Source organism: Canis lupus, chromosome 13 (genome assembly GCF_003254725.2).
Source record: "Canis lupus dingo isolate Sandy chromosome 13, ASM325472v2, whole genome shotgun sequence".
Classification (NCBI taxonomy): Eukaryota; Metazoa; Chordata; class Mammalia; order Carnivora; family Canidae; genus Canis; species Canis lupus.
The window spans coordinates 6232406-6248480 of record NC_064255.1 but is presented as its reverse complement, the minus strand read 5'-3'; the positions used below and the strand labels follow the sequence as shown (position 1 = coordinate 6248480).

Below are 16075 nucleotides of genomic sequence, written 5' to 3'. Positions count from 1 at the left end.
AACAATATATACAGTTTGGCAGGTAGTTACTGAAACAGCTGTATAGTTTTGTGAAATATATTAGATTTGGTACACAAATAATGTAATCATTTAATGGGTCAATTTCAATTACACTTTTCCACTTGGCACCCTGGAAATCGATTTCTTTAACATAGAGACATTAGTCTTTTTCATATTCCTACATATATTTTAATCCCATGAATGGAACTGAAACTAAATTTAATAAATCTTTTCTTCATTTTCAGCCAAACGTCCTCTATTTGATGGATATTAATGACAAAGCAGCTTATAACTATTACAAATGTTAAAAACTTAGGACGAAATACTTGTTTGTATGTACACAATATTTTGAAAGGACTTTGGGATCCTCTGGAATAGAGTTTAGAGTATGAATCAATTAGTGACTTATTTAAATATTGTGATAAGATATCACAAAGGAGGACCACATAAGACCTTAAGCATTACTCATATCGACTTATGGAGTGAGAGTCACACATACGATGGCAGGCAATTCTCATTCTATTCCCCTGTACACTTCTTTGGTGGTATGAATGTGGCAGAGAATTCATTAACGGATAAGTGTACAATGGCAAATAGGGTCTTAGGTAAAGGAGTAATGTCAAACATGAAAAACAGGGGTTTTGTTTTTTCCATTCAAATTCAACTTTTTCAAAACCAAGATACTCTTTCTTTCCTGCAGTTTGGGGCAGGCCCTTGGAAACAGAGGTTAGAGCTTAAGAACATGCTAAGTATGTACAGTTTGTGTAAGTTGCACCAAGGGGCTGTGTTCCCAGCTCGCCTTTTTTTTTAGAGCACACATGGAAAGATGCATTACTCAAGGTTCCACATCTAACAAAAGAAAAGGGAAAATAAAATGTTTACCTTGGCTTTTTATTTTTCATCTTTATGAGTGTGTATGTGTAAGAAAAAGACTTTTTTTCCTCTCAGTTCTACCCTGACATTGGAGGTAAATGTTCATAAAAGAGGCTTGGTTCAACCCCAGGAAATCATTTGGGGGTAATTACCACTTGGCACTAAAGCGACATTAAACAAGCTTGCCTTTTTCTACCAAGAGATGAAATAGTCAAGCGCGGCTTTCATTGAATGCCAAACTAGACTTGTCTTATTCATGCAGGTTTTTATATCAGCCTAGATTCAGATTAGTTGGGGTGGCAACCCAGGAGGTGAGAAAGGCTTAATTTAACAGGGTACAGAATATTAATTCAACAATCCCAAACAGTCTTTTTTTTTTTTTTTTCAATAGTTGGTGTGTTTGCCATCATGCAGGAATGAATGCCTGCTTCTCTGAAGAGAACTAAATTCAAAATTCCAGGAAAACTTACACATATCTATTAGAGGCGTGCATTGGCATTTATAAGTGTGTGTGAGAGGGAGAGAGAAGGAGACATACATATATGCATATATGTCCTTTTTTACAGGTCTATTCTTCACTAATTTAGATCTTCAGGTGTTTAGATAATTATTTTGTCCCCAAAGTAGCCTTTCTGGATACTTCTGTTGTTTGTGGGTGCAGTTCTTAGGATAGATAGTAATAGAATCAAAGTGGAGCTGAGCATATGAGCAGGAGATTCTTAGAGGTGATAGAAAAAAAAAAAAAGATCTAGCCAAAAGGCAAAGAAAAGGGAGATAGAATGTATGGAAAAGCCTGCAAAGGAAAAGAAGGTCCTGGGAGGTTACTGGGGAGAGTGCCAGCTGGGGTTATACATTTTTCAAATGGACCCAAAACTCCAAAGAAATCTGGGACTGTGCTTTGCAGTCAGTCCCATCAAGAGGATGGCAGAGGCTGAACTTCTGAAATGGCAACTATTCAAAATCAGAAGCAGTTTCACAAGGACAACACACTCCTTTGCTTAATATTTACCAGGAAAGGCTTCATAAGAATCCATGAGCAATGTGGAACTGAGCGAGCTATATGCTTATGTAAGCTTGCACACTTGTGTCTATGAGGAAATTGTTGTCTCCTAGACATTTCCTTCTTGGCATCCGCACCACCCCTCCCTTCCTATCCACTGCACCCCCCTCCAGATACGTGCCTTTTCCGTTTCCTGCCCTTTGAATGATGATATTTGGGCAACACAGCTAGTCAGTAACCATTAATGGGTTAAGAGGGTTGGAAATTCATTTGATTTCATAGTTGACTGTTTGCATGACTACAGGTTAAGCTGTGATTAGATTTCCATTTAGAACTCCCTCATTTTCAGGCATTTAAAAATAACTCAGCCCTAAAAGTTCCTTCTAAATTGATTGAACTGGAGCTTGCCAATGAGTCATAGATAACCCTCAACCTCAAAAACACAAACAAAAAAAACAATACCAAAGTTGGGGATGGGAGCGTACCGACCTAAAGTTAATTTTTTAAAGCTTTTTTATTCTGGAAAAAGAAAATCATGTGGGGAATATAAATCAATAAATATATGTCAGGTGTGTATAACCACGTTAAGTAATTTTGCAAGGACCCTAAATAAGCTAAAACATTCAACTTTTGCACCTGCAAAAACTTCATCCCCCCCCCAACATGTGTCTGTCTGCATATAAATAGATAAGAATTCAATGGCCTCATGGAGGTTTGTAAGACACATATTTAAAATCAAAATGGGTGTTTTGTGATGGTCTAGTCTCTGAGGAAAATCCAAATAAGTTTACAAGACCTGATAAAATATCCTTTTTCCCCTCCTTTTTCAGCCTTAAATTCAAGGCTATTCAGGACTCTTGCCAATTTGCCAATTCACAGCTGTAAAATTACCTAAAAGTGTAAGTTTTTTCAAAGCATTCAGTAAGTGACGTGGGAGTTCAGCGGGAGAGCCCCTGGTGATGGTGTCTCATTAGACCTCTAGCACAATGCAGCTATTTTTCTTTCTATCCAGGCTCCTTAGAGGAGGAACTGGTCTCTTGACCCATCCTATGACTTCCAGATTCCAATTTCCTAAAGCACTACAGCCTCTTATTATCGCATTTGAAAGATTTAAAGTATTACTTTTCCTCATGCTAAGGAACACAATGATGCTTTCAATAAAGTTAAGAACAATGTGAAACTATTACTGTTTACAGGAATATTCTTTACATACACTAGTATTTCAGTCATTTGGGAAGGACATTTTTAAGATAATTTCCTTTGCAACAGAAGGGCTAATCCTTACCAAAAATAAGACCAATAAACCTGGGAACAGGACCAAAAGTAAGACAGAGGTAAAACTGGTAAAACTTTATTAGTTAGGCTCCCACTATTGCATAATTTGTGATAATACATTTTGGGTTAGACCAAATGCTACTGTTTGCTATTGATTTAGAAAAAACTTGCTGTGTCAGTTAAAAAAGAAAAGAAGACTAGGGTGGGGGCGACCAGTTAATGGAGTGCAGTGGGGAGGCATATTAAATCTACTTATGAAACTTAAGAAAACATAAAGCCCCGAAAAACAGCATGCTTCAAAACACTTGTTACATGCTCAACACTCTGGCACAGCCTTTGCAATATACTGAAACAAGGTAAGGTGCTGTCTTCAAGGAGCTTAAAATCGAACCACGGACACGAGTGGATTCTGATACAGAGATACAGAAAAAATCAGTCTTAGCTGTTGGCTCAGTAGTAGCTACGATAGAGGTTAGTTTGGGTATTGAAAAGGAAGTAATAATGTTGGATTTAAATACATATAATAAATGTCATTATATATGTACATATATGCATTAATACATATATATATACACACACAGGTCCATATTACACAAACATACAGAAAATAAATGCCCTCAAAGCTATGTGGTGGCTGTAGAAATTATTAGGTGCTTTCCTGCAGCTTTGGATTCCCACTGGTAAAAACAGACCCCTCTAACTTTCAGGAGATGCTGCATTTGGCCAGGTCACTGTCCACTAAGAACAAAAAGAGAGAGAGATTTTCACATAATTCATTTTATAAAGATGTCTACCTGGACACTAAATTAGTCCAACTCTCTGTATTTACAAGTAAGTGGCACACCATAGTCAGCAAAATGTGGTAATGAAGGTTTATAGACATCTAACCTCACCCAGGTTGCTGGTGATTTTTAAATCTAAATTTGAAAACAGTATGTTTGACTAAGGAAAAAAAAAACAATTGCTTAATTTTGCAGTTTCAAATATTAGGTTTCTTTTATAATTTTTAAGTCTAACATTTTAGATTGCCCAGTTTAACAGATAAAAATCTTACTGTGATCACACTTTATTTCAATGGTTTTTAAATATTTTTTCCTTAAGTACTACTTATCTAACTGCATTATTCAGTTCTCCAATCTTAAAAATTAAGCAATATTTTAAAATCTCATTCAATTTAGAAATCTAGCTGGGTTAGACTTACAGAAATAAGAATAACAGCTTAATAGTTTCTTAAACATAAACCTATATTGTTCCAACCCATTATAAGAACTTGATATCAATTAATCCCATTTGTATGCCCATTTCATAGATTTAAGAGAACTTAAAATATTGTTCACATTCAAATAACTAGTAATTGGAAAATTCACTATAAAAGCATAGATCTACAACACTGCAGAGTCCTTGTTTTTCTATTATGATAAAAATCCCTTCACAGTCCTCAAAACACTTCCACTGCCCTTCTTAAAGGGAGGATGATGAACTGACTTCATAGCTCATTGACCTCCATCACCTTTCAATTATCCAGGATCTACTTTCCAGTTTCTGAATTATCTATGTCTCTATTGATTTTTCTATCTCATACTGTTTGCTTTTATGTATTCAATAGCTTATTAGTAAGTTTCCTGGGCCATGAAATGTGGAAGGACTGAGGTCTGAGATCAGTGAATATTCTTATTCAAAATTCTAAAGCAATTCTTAATGTAAAAGAAGACTGAAGGTAAGGCTTGTGGTTTCCTGCCCTAGGTTCCTCCCCTCAATTCAGAGCTTACTATTGCCATATATAGCTGTTTGTTTTATTTAGTCCAAACACACACATACACACACACACTTCATTACTACTTGTAAAGCTCTTTAAAAAAATCTAACCTGTATATGCTTGATGTGATTCTACGAACTTTGCAAATAGTAGCTTATTTAATCCTCATAATGACCTTATAGGGGATTATTATTATTATTATTTATTATTATTATCATCTTTTACATGAGGAAACTGAAACACAGTCATTAACTGGCAGTGCTGGAATTTAATTGTTCCCAAAGTCAGGCTAACTTTTAGCCCAGGCAGAAATTGTCCGAAGACAATTCTGAGCTTTGTCCTGAGGGTCCATGGTGATGGTATTTTTACCATCAGGTGATGTGTTTGAGTAATGTGTTCACCTCATAGTCACTGTTTTTAGAAAGTGAAAAATATACCAAAGACAATGTCATTTGCTCAGGTATGCTCTTGCCTTTTTTATGATATGCTGCCTAAGAGAGGGGAAACATGTCTGGCATCAGCTTTACTACATTTTTTTCTGGACTTAATGTTTCCCCACTGTATCTGTGAAAACTCAGGTTTATAGCTTCATCACTGGATGAGGAGTTTGTCTTATTCATCTTTTATTTATAGCACCTAACACAGTTCTTGGCTCATAGTAGAAGCTCAATAAATATTGATTTGAAATAATGAATGAAATTAGGTGAAAACCGAAGAAAGGTTATCATTCTTAAACCTACTCTTCTGGTTTTTCATATGAAATGAATCAATATCTTTCAATTATTCACCAGAAATTAAATTCTATAATGTTTAATGAATCAGAAGGAATATCATGTCTTGCCAAACTCCTGTACCATTTTTTCCTGTCCCTGGAATTTTCTTGGTTATTGCTGACATTTTACCTATTATAATATTCTCAACAAAGAAAACAGAATAGCCAAGCTGCTGTTAATAGCTTTTGAAGTGAATCAATTTATTGTCATAGCAACCAAAATTTACAAAACAGATCAATTAAAAAAAAGATTTAAATTCAAACTAGAAAGTAACTGTTCCTAGAAAAATGAGATAAATTATTCCACTTTTCAAAAAGTAACAAAGATAAGCCTCCTTCTTCCTCTGACAGATTTTCCGAAGTAAAAACTATAACCTACACACAGTCCAACTTGCATGTAGGAGTTAAGGATAGGTAGAGACAATAATGACACCCAAACATCCAGCAAATCCATAGATATAGATCCCTGCTCTGACCCCATGCCTGCTTAACTCCTGTTACCCTTCTGCTCTCAAATCATCCTACAAATTCAGAAAAGCCCTCCCTGACCTTGACCCTCACTAGATTCTGGGGAGTGACCCATGAAAGCACTCACAGCAGTGTGTAATGTCTTTTTATACCAACTATTAGTTTGTAATTTACCTCCATTTTTTAAAATAATTACTTGATTAACAATTGTTTCCCTCTAGAATGTGAGTTCTGTGAGTTCAACAACTGAATCTGCCCTCGTTCCCCTTGTAAACCTGACGATTATCACAGCATCTGAAACACTGAAGGTATTTTTACAAATATCATTGAAAACAATGTCCTAAGCAATATTTGTCCAGCACGTACAGAAAGAACTTGGTGTTTTTTTTTTTTTTTAATGTGTCCTTAAAAGAAGAAAGAAAAAGGGCAAAATGCTAAAGTGCTTATTAGTAGAGTGATTCCACAAAAAGTTGAATGAAGTACTATGGTCCAGTCACATAGCCTCAAGCTTAGGCCTGGAAGATTTATCCAGGATGGAATTTAGATTCCTAAAGATAATGTTACTCATCTCTCAGCTGGCCATTTATTTATTTATTTAGTATTTTTAAAAATTTTTTTCTGTTTTATTTTTTTATTTAAATTCAATTAATGTATTATTGATTTCAGAGGTAGAGGTCAGTGATTCATCAGTCTTATACAAGACTGGGTACAGAGCTTATTACATCATGTGCCTTTCTTAATGTACATGACCCAGTTACCCCATCCCCCCACCCTTCTTCCTTCCAGTGACCCTCAATTTATTTCCTAAGATTAAGAGTATCTTATGGTTTGTCTCTCTCTCTCCAATTTCATCTTGTTATAATTTTTTCTCTCTTCCTCTATGATCTTCTATTTTGTTTCTTAAGTTCCACACATAAGTGAGGTCACACAATAATTGTCTTTCTCTGAAGGACCTATTTAGTTTAGCATAATATCCTCTAGTTCCAACCACGTCATTGCAAATGGCAAGATTTCGTCTTTTGATGATTGAGTAGTATTCCATTTATATATATACACCACATTTTATTGGATGTTGTTGCTATAAACATTGGGGTGCAGATGCCCCTTTGAATCAATACACCTGTATCTTTGGGGTAAATACCCAGTAGTGCAATTGCTGGGTAGTAGGATAGCTCTATTTTCAACTTTTTGAGGAACCTCCATACTGTTTTCCAGGGTGATGACACCAGTTTGCATTCACAGCAACAGTGTAAGAGGGTACGCCTTTTTCTGCATCCTTGCCAACATCTGTCATTTCCTGATTTGTGTATTTTAGCCATTCTGACTGCTATGAGGTGATATCTCATTATGCTTTGATTTGTATTTCCCTGATTCTGGGTGATGTGGAACACTTTTTCATGTGTCTATTGGCCATTTTTATGTCTTCTTTGGGAAAATGTCTATTTGTGTCTTCTGCCCATTTCTGGATTGGATTATTTCGTGTTTTTTTTTTTTTTTGAGTGTTGAGTTTAATAAGTTCTTTATGGATTTTGGATACTAGCCCTTTATCTGATGTGTCATTTTCAAATATCTTCTCCCATTCTGTTAGTTGTCTTTTGGTTTTGTTGGCTAGTAGTTTATTTTTGCCTTTGTTTCTCTTGCCTTTGCAGATGTGTCTATTAAAAGTTGCTATGGCCGAGGTCACAAAGGTTGCTGCCTGTATTGTCCTCCAGGATTCTGATGTATTCCTGTCTCACATTTAGTCTTTTCATCCATTTTGAGTCTATTTTAGTGTATAGTGTGAGGAAATGGTCTAATTTCATTCTTCTGCATGTGGTTGTCCAATTTTCCCAACATCATCTGTTGAAGAGACTTTCTTTTTTTCCATTGGGTCTTCTTTCCTGCTTTGTCAAAGATTAGTTGAACACAGAGTTGAATGCCCATTTCTGGGTTCTCTATTCTGTTCCATTGATCCACGTGTCTGTTTTTTGCCAGTACTATACTGTCTTGATAATTAGAGCTTTGTAATAGAGCTTGAAGTCCAGAATTGTGATGCCACCAGTTTTGGTTTTCTTTTTCAACATTCTTTTGGCTATTTGGGGTCTTTTCTGGTTCTATACAAATTAGGATTATTTGTTCCAACTCTGTGAAATAAGTTGATGGTATTTTGATAGGGATTGCTTTGAAAGTATAGACTGCTCTAGGTAGCATAGACATTTTAACAATATTTATTCTTCCAATCCTTGAGCATGGGAGTTTTTCCCATTTCTTTGTGACTTCCTCAATTTCTTTCATGAGTGTTCTATAGTTTTCTGATCCTTTGCCTCTTTGGTTAAGTTTACTCCTAGGTATCTTATTATGGTTTTGGGTGCAATTGTAAATGGGATTGACTCCTTAATTTCTCTTTCTTCTGTCTCATTATTAGTGTATAGGAATGCAAAACTGATTTCTGTGCATTGATTTTATATCCTGCCACTTTGCTGAATCCTGAATGAGATCTAGCAATTTTGGAGTGGAGTCTTTTGGGTTTTACATATAGGATATCATGTCATTTGCAAAGAGTGAGAGTTTGACGTCTTTGCCAACTCAGATGCCTTTAATTTCTTTTTGTTCTCTGATTGCTGAGGCTAGGACTTCTACTACTATGCTGAACAGTGATGGTGATAGTGGACATCCATGCCATGTTCCTGACCTTAAGGGAAAAGCTCTGTTTTTCCCCCATTGAGAATGAGTTCGCTGTGGGGTTTTCATAGGTGGATTTTTGTTATTGAGGTAAATTTCCTCTATCCCTACACTGTGAAGTTTTAATCAAGAATTTGTACTTTGTCAAATGCTTTTTCGGTGTCTATTGAGAAGATCATATGGTTCTTGTCCTTCCTTTTATTAATGTAGTGTGTCACATTAGTTGATTTGCAGATGTTGAGCCAGTCTTGCTGCCCAGAGATAAATCTTATCTGGTTGTGATGAATCATCTTTTTAATGTACTGTTGGATCCTATTGGCTAGTATTTTGGTGAGAATTTTTATATCCATGTTCATCAGGGATATTGATCTGTAATTCTCCTTTTTGGTGGGGTCTTTGTTGGTTTTGGGATGAAGATAATGCTGGCCTCCTAAAAGCTGGCCTTTAATGAGAACTGATGATTTCCCTGTGTCCTCAAAAGTAGTGAGCACACAGTGAAGCACATATTAGGTTCCTGTGCAAGACACGTTCCTATCAACCTATACCAGGGTGCAAATGATTCTATTAACTACCAATCAGTCCAGACTCTTCTCTCCACTTAAGAAAGCCAGCATAGGGAATGTACTCAATAATATTGTAATAACTTTGTGTGGTGACAGATGGTAACCATATTTATCATGGTGAGCCTGTTGTAATGTATATAATTGTCAAATCAGTATGTTATATGCCTGAAATTAATTTAATATTCTATATCAGCTATACTTCAGTTATTATTTTTAATTAATTAATTAAAGTTTTTAAATAAAAAAGTCTGTTTGCAACTGAGTGTGAGTGACCTTGTAAGAGAAAGCCTTGGATCTGATTTACTTTATAAGAAAAATAAACCACTCACACACATCACAACTTTACAGAGATAAATCATTCCCATTACACAGAATAATTGGTGATGGTGCACAAATGTGTCAAAATAATTTAGTGGAGAATGGCAGTCCTGAGGTATGTTCCTAGGATATTCATGGGAAAAGCCAAAATTTTCTTCAGAAAGACACTTGAAGTTTTTGTTTGTTTGTTTGTTTGTTTGTTTGTTTTTAGTGAACAAATACCCAGGTATATTCTTTGCATGTCATGTCACCATTTTACCCCAAATTTCTTTTCTTTCAGCAGAAGATAACTTCCTTGGAAGGTTATACAATTCAACAGGAAGGCAGGAGAACTAAACTCCGAAAAGTAAGAATATCAACAGACCTCTTGAAGGACCAAAAATGAAAAGAAATCATTTTAACTGTACATGTATTTATTCTTGCATCTCATCTTTGGCTTATCTTGGGTGATGTTTACAACACTGGTTAGAGAAGGGTAGGATGGCTTCGTTTGGTTTGCAGTTCCACCAAGACTACACAGTAGATGAGAGGAAATTTTCACATGGAAATCAGATTAGTGCTACCAAAGGAAAGATATGTAAGTGCTGCTATGTACCACTGGAAAGTCTAGGCTTAGGCATAGGCAAATAGGAGAACTACTGATCCTTAGGGAAGGATCCAAGCATAGTGCTTCTATAGATTTACTCTCTTACGTGGTCTCTTTGGTCAGCCCCTGACTCTTTCTTCCTACCTCTACAGAATTAATCAGTGAAGAGGTGTCTAGGTTCCTGCTCTGTCATTTACCATTAGCCTGGCTCTAGGTTGTGGACAGATTGCTCATAATTGTGACCTGAAGCTGTCTCTGGTATTCTGACTGTCCACACAATGCGCATATTTCCCCAAATAGCTATTTTCCACTCTGTGCAGGATGCCCTGGAACTGACTAGAATGGGGATGGAGATTATTTCACATACACATACACCTCCCCTAGAGACTGTGCCTAGTGGTTTTAACCTCAACATTTTATAAGGTAGACATTGCCAACATCAGCAATAAGACCCCTTAATGGTGTTTTCTATGCCTGCTACAAGGCTTCCTGGTGAGCTGATCTGAATAAATTAGATTTAAATTCAACTTCCCATAACTATGTGAGTTATATCCAATTAAATCCAATCTTGCTAGATGCTAGTCTAAGAGGCTTCAGCCTAATATTCTATTTAGTCACGATCTCTTTGATCCTGATTCTATCACCCTTTCTACTAAACCTTTCTTCTAGCTTTTTGTCACCTGAAAATTTGGTCAGCAATATTTGATAGGGTAGTTGGCTAGGACAAGACACAGAGGAAAACTCAGTTGCACCGGTAAAGGCCTCTCCTCAAGCTAGCATTCATCTTGTGGTTCCTCTGCTCTGAATATAGCCTTTCCATCAGTGTCAACTACTTCTAGCCACATTATCACATTTCCTCATCTTGTCCACCAGAATGTCATAAGACATTTGCTGGAGTTTTCCTGATCATTTCCTATGGCTTCATAAGCATATTAGAAAAGAACAACAATAAGAGGAAGGATGTGAGTTTGTTTTGGTGTGATTGCTAAGTGATCACCAATTCTGTTTCTAAATGATGGCAAATAATGCATTTAATAATTCAGTCTAGTGTTTCCCTAGACAGTGAATCAAACATACTGGCCTTTAATATATAGTATTCAAATTCTTCCCTTTTGAAAACTTGAAACAAATCCTTTAACATTTCTTCCATTCTCCATCACTGTTCAGAGTTTGACTATACCTGCTCTTGAAATTCTTGGGGTAAATTCATTAAAGCCTAGAAAATTGAACTTTAAAAACATCTTGGTACTCTTTTACCTGCATTGTTTGTTTAATCCCTTCTTAATTAGGATTGCTCTATTATTTCTGATGTAAATATGTTTTGACAGACAGATGGAACAGGAATAGAGTTGAATAGTGTTTGTCTATCCACTTCATCAGTTATCCTAACACAAACTGTCCTATAGAGAAGACTTGCTCCTTCTTATTATTTTTCCTCTGAACACATAGTAGAAATTCTTCAATTAATGTGATCTATCTATAGTACCTGGTGGTTTCATGTGTATGTTAAGCTACTTGTGTACATTGTTTCACCACGCCTTTGATGCAGGATGTAGGTCTGTTCTTTGAGCATGAATCCCCTCTTTGGAGTTCTGCACTACTTTCTTGTGTATAGTATGTCTCATGGGCTACAATCTTCCACTCTTGTTTACTTCAAGTGCAATAAAAATTTAAATCACCCACAAAACAATCCAAGGGCAGTAATCTAGATTTTTACCATCTTTCAAATATCTTTTGATTATAATATGATTTCTCTTATTATTATTTTTACCAACTCATTTTTGTAATCTTCCTGAAATTTTTAATTTAGTATTTTTAAAAACTCCTTTCCTAGTCATTTCATGAGTTTGCATAATTTTTAACTATCACAGCATATAAAAGTGGCATAAACTGAGAAGAAACACAGTTGAAAGTTGGGATGTACATAGTTTCAATGATAGCTTTGCCTTATACACATTCTAGAAGGAGCCTAGGAAGCATGAGCCTTCAGAGGGGGCTGTAGTTTTTAGCAATGATGTTTTGGAAACAGGAATGAAGAGTGCCAGTTAATCTGTCATGCCATTAGGCAGAAGTCAGTTTGGAGAGCTTATTTTATAACTTCTTGAAACTCTTTTTTATGATTCTTAGATGTTTTCACAAAGCTTAGCATCCTAGAGCTTTGTTCTATAATATAATGGAATTCTTATAGGCTGTTCTTCTCTGTTGTTTTCCTTCTGAGCCATGGGTGCCTTCTACCCCCCATCACTCCTTCCTATAAATGCTTAAGAACTGAGAACTTCCTGTAGCAATCACATCTCCTTTAAAAGTGTCCTCTTAAAAAGTAAAGTAAAATAAAATAAAATAAGTATGTCCTCTTTATTATATTGGCAGATTCCCAGTATTGGTAAATTTAATTTAACCAATAAAACCACTATTTACTGCCTGCCTACTATGTGCAGAGCACTGGCTGTCTTTTCTTTGAGCAGCTTCCCTTCCCTTTAGGCTATGGGAACATGTTTACATTTCCTGTTATGGATTTTTTATTTTTCTAAGTTACTACCCTTAAATATGATATATGTCTGGCCTGCTCTTATTTTCTTTCTTTTTCCTTGGTGTTTTAGTAAAGAATTCTTTTGGCTTCTTGTGTCAGAATTCTCTAACTGGCTTAAAGAGAAGATGAGTGACTAAGTGTGTGTGTGTATCTGCACGTCTGTAGTAGAACTTCTTTCCTCCTGTAGCTAAAAGTCCAGGGATAAGACTCCTGGCAGGGATTTATTTTTTTTTTTTAAGATTTTATTTATTTATTCATGAGAGACACACAGAGAGAGGTAGAGACATAGGCAGAGGGAGAAGCAGGCTCCCTGCGGGGACCCTGATGTGGGACTCGATCCCAGAACCCCAGGATCATGACCTGAGCCTAAGGCAGACGTTCAAATGCTGAGCCACCCAGGTGTCCCCCTGGCAGGGATTTAATCCAGACTTCTTCAGTGTCATCAGGCTTCTGGCTCTACTTCTCTGCAATTCCTTTGGCTTTGACCTCAGCTGTGAATCACATTTGTCCTAAGGCTCACTCCCTCATGAAACTAAAAATCAAGTATTTAGTCATTTAATATGCCTCTTTCCCTCTATGTAACCTCCATGAGCACAAGGGCTGCACCTTGTTTTTCATACCTCACTTTGCCTGGCATGTAACACAGGCTCTGACACAGGATACATACTCAATGAACATTTGTTGAAGGAACAATGCTTACCTGTCGTAAGCCATGCGCTGAACTAGGTGCTTGTAGATCTCACCTCAAAATGTGTGTAAACATCACAGTTAGGGTGTCCCTTTTTTCTTTTTTATTTCTCTGGATCAAATTGTATTTGCTTCAAAGCCTCAGTCTCTGAGCTGGTGAGAATTTCTATCTTAGCCATTGGGGCACCCCCTTGCCACTTTATTTTGTACAATGCAAAACTGTTGAACATATGCAATACCAGAAAACAGGGTGAGAAGCAGCTCCTTTCACCAATAGTTGCTACGGTCCTTATGTTTCTTGATCCACTGAACATGGGTGAACATTCGCCAGTGTTGTCTGTCAGCACATTCAGGTGGGCTGCTGGACTCATATCTCATACCCATTCTCTATCTGAGGCTCTTTATGCAATGGCTTTTGTCACGCCATTCTAGGGCAAGACACATACTCTCCTCTAGGTGCCACCATTCTACCTCCACCATTCAAAGTACTTCCCTATGTCTCTATGACAAACCATGTAATCCCCCTCAACAAGCCATTCTTGGGGAAAGAAGTAGGCAAAAGTAATGTTAGTGCAAGTTACTCTTTTGTTTATTTATTTTTAAGATTTTATTTATTTATTTATTTGACAGAGAGAGAGAGAGAGAAAGAGCACAAGCAGGGAGTCAGACAGGGAGAGGAAGAGAAAGAAGCAGGCTCTCCACTGAGCAGGGCCCCAGGATCATGACCTGAGCCTAAGGCAGAGGCTTAATGACTGAGCAACTCAGGCACCCCTCTTTTGTTTTTTTAATTAATGATTCATTCTTATATTTCATGGGTCTGTGTTTTATACAAGATGATCCTCAAGATAAAGGGTGATAAACAGGAAAGTTGGGCAGTCTGGCACCTATTCAGCAAGTCCATGGTGGGTTCTGTGTATGTATCCATCAGTCTCCAACACATTCTCCAAATTCTAGGTCACAACAAAATGTGAAGTGGTCTTCTGTCTCCATTTGTTGGTATTAATACCTTCTTCCTGTTCCCGGTAGAAGAAGCCACCCTAAGTGAACTCACCTACCCTGGCAGGGGAAAAATGTTTGTCAAGTGGACTCACCCAAAATGTAAGCCAGCACTAACACTGTTCTTCATTCTGACTCCAGTGGGAATTAATTCGACTCGTCAACTTGACTGCACTGTGTTATATTTCCCTCCTAATTTAGTAGCTATTAGAAACTTTATTGCTAGTTTTGTTTTACCTCTCCAATAGTATACCAATATCAATGATCAGTATGGTGTTACCACAGACAATAGAAGAATCCTGCATGCCAGTCACAGTTCTAGCCACAAAGAGACTGGACCTTTCTTTTTCAGTACAAAAAATTAGCATGGTCGCTTTTCCCATAGCAACAGTCCCTAAATTCAATATAAACCATTCTCTTATACCCCGAAGTCAAAATATGTAATATATGAAACCACTGGTTAATGTTATTGAGTATATTTTAAACATGAATTAGGGAAAAACTCAGAATCTTTGTTGTTGGTTTTTAATGTCTTGACAGGTTTACAAACCTAACGAGACATGGGGGAGTGTACAGTAATCTGGTTAACCCATGTGCGAATTATCTAAGCTCTAGTAGTCAAACTACCTACATTGTCTAAATGAACTGTATAATCTATGCAAGCTCAGATTAGTTAGGTACAGTCTTGGCTGACACACATTTTGGAAATGAAAAAGAAAAGAAAAAATAATGATGCTCAAGTTCACAAAGTTTGTTTGGAATACTCACAGACATTCTCTGACAAGCAACTGTTGGCAATCCTTCCTTTGCCTTATGCTGGAAAAGCTTTAAGAAAAGCTTTCTTGCATTATCCTGGTACTTATAATATGGCCTAGAAAAAAATTGCAGAGGAAGACAAAAATAGGTAAATAATATTTTTAAGTTCATCCAAATTCTAGAATTTCAAATCAGCCTACTTTAATATTGAAGAAATATCTGGTCACTCATATGAATCATTATCATTTCCTCAGCTCCAGTTCCAGGCACATAAGTATTTTTATATTTTTAAACATGTAGAAATCCTTTGGGGAACTTCGGTAATACTTTATATCTGAGGTTTCTATTAAAGGTTGGCTAGCACCATTTTGAAAGAAAGAGCGTTCCCTGTATGCTACTGTTAAGACCTGTAGTCCTCTTAGATAAGATGCACTCCTTCATTGGCTCAGTTCTTCTGCCTTCTAGGTTTAGAAAAGTATGAATAGTCTTCATCTTTACTTTAAAATCCATTCAAAATTGCCTTACATAAAGTAAGGCAACTAAATTTGAAGTTTAAAATAAGACAATCCTTGCAGGGAAAATCAGTCACTTATCAGTAGAGTTCCATGCAGCTCATTGGAAATTCAGAATTTGGAACACAAATTTAGAATATTGAACATGGCATTATTCATTGCCTGGCACAGAGTCATGCAAGGCAGCTAGCCAAACAAGCTATCTCTCTACTTACAGGTGAAACAACGGTTTGGAGAATCTTAAAAATTTGAAAACATTCATAAATCAAAATAGGAGGTTTTCTAAGGGGGAAGTTAACACTCTGCCAAGTTAAGCAAACTA

The 16075-nt window shown here is 36.6% G+C and overlaps 1 long non-coding RNA gene across 1 annotated transcript; it reads right to left on the bottom strand.

The window, feature by feature from the left end:
* Positions 1-14119: 14119 nt before the first annotated feature.
* On the bottom strand, positions 14120-15849 carry LOC112662345 (uncharacterized). Its single transcript, XR_003138429.2, has 3 exons — positions 15442-15849; positions 15254-15356; positions 14120-14545 (listed from the first exon to the last, which is right to left on the bottom strand). It is a non-coding gene; the product is annotated as an uncharacterized LOC112662345 (long non-coding RNA).
* Between the last annotated feature and the right edge of the window lie 226 nt (positions 15850-16075).